Here is a 1797-nt window from a genome sequence, read left to right as displayed (position 1 = left end):
GGTCAATGTCGACAAGCTAACAGGCTCACAATGACAGTGCTAACAAGCTCATTAGCATGCTAATGTTTGTTGATTAGCACTTACCAAACTGCAGTTGACTCTGAAGTGAATGTCATTAGTTTAAACATTTGGCCGCAAGGTAGATGTCGACAAGCTAACAGGCTCACCACAACAGTATGAACAAGCTCATTAGCATGCTAATATTTGTTAATTAGTGCTAAACACAAAGTAGACCTACAGTGGAGTCTGAAGTGAATGTCAGTAGTTTAATAATTTGGTCAAAAGGCCAATGTTGACAAGCTAATATGCTCACACTGACAAAGCTAAATGTTTGTTAGCATGCTAACATTTGTTAAATAGCACTAAACACAAAGTAGACCTACAGTTGAGTCTGAAGTCAATGTCATGAGTTCATTCATTCAGTCATAAGGTCAATGTCGACAAGCTAACAGGCTCACAATGACAGTGCTAACAAGCTCATTAGCATGCTTATGTTTGTTGATTAGCACTTACCAAACTGCAGTTGACTCTGAAGTGAATGTCATTAGTTTAATCATTTGGCCGCAAGGTAGATGTCGACAAGCTAACAGGCTCACCACAACAGTATGAACAAGCTCATTAGCATGCTAACATTTGTTAATTAGCGCTAAACACAAAGTAGGCCTACAGTGGAGTCTGAAGTGAATGTCAGTAGATTAATAATTTGGTCAAAAGGTCAATGTCGACAAGCTAACAGGCTCACAATGACAGTGCTAACAAGCTCATTAGCACGGTAACATTTGCTAGTAAGCACTAAACACTAAGTAGGCCTACAGTTTAGTCTGAGGTGAATATCAGGAGATTAATAATTTGGTCAAAAAGTCAATTTCAACAAGGTAACATGCTCACAGTGAAAAGGCTCATTAGCACGGTAACATTTGCTAGTAAGCACTAAACACTAAGTAGGCCTACAGTTTAGTCTGAGGTGAATATCAGGAGATTAATAATTTGGTCAAAAAGTCAATTTCAACAAGGTAACGTGCTCACAGTGAAAAGGCTAACAAGGTCATTAGCATGCTAACATTGGCTATTGACACTAACAAAGTACAGATAGGGTTGATTGGAATGTCATTAGTTTTGCAGGTTTTCAATCATGATAAAAAAAATATTGGAGAAATAAAAATGGAGATGGAAAGTTATGGGATCGCCAAAGTTATTACGATTCTTCCTGTGTGTTCATGTCACTTATAATCACTTCAACCTCATGGTGGACGCTAGACAAAATGTCAAGGAATCACTAAGTTTGATTCATCCTTTGGGAATTATGAATGTCAGTTAAAAAGTTATGCCAATTCCTCATGTACATATTAAAATATTTTATAGGATATGTTAAATATTTGATTTGCAAGTTGAGTTAGAAGAAGCATGAGGGGATCACCAAAATCAGCAGGATTCATCCTCTGAGGAACATGAACGTCTAAAGAAGATTTCACAGCGATCCATCTGAAAGTATTTCAGTTTGGACCAAAGTGGTGGACCAACCGATTAGCACTAAAATGGAGGATGAATGTAGGTATATTCAGGCAGACAGTATGAGAATTTTTTTTATGAGGGAATTATAGTTCTAGTAGAAATAAGTATGAATCTAAAAATTATGGGACCTTTAACAACTTATTAACATTTATAACAGCAGACTTAATGGCTCATATGAGAAACCTATGAAACCCCCATTTATTAATGGATTGCCATTTATATTGTATTAGTGCTATATAGAGAAGATGAACACCAGCCTGATGGGGTTGTTTCAAAGCTTGCCAG

Source organism: Epinephelus moara, chromosome 4, assembly GCF_006386435.1.
Source record: "Epinephelus moara isolate mb chromosome 4, YSFRI_EMoa_1.0, whole genome shotgun sequence".
Lineage (NCBI taxonomy): Eukaryota > Metazoa > Chordata > Actinopteri > Perciformes > Serranidae > Epinephelus > Epinephelus moara.
Note: the sequence above shows the minus strand (reverse complement) of the source record.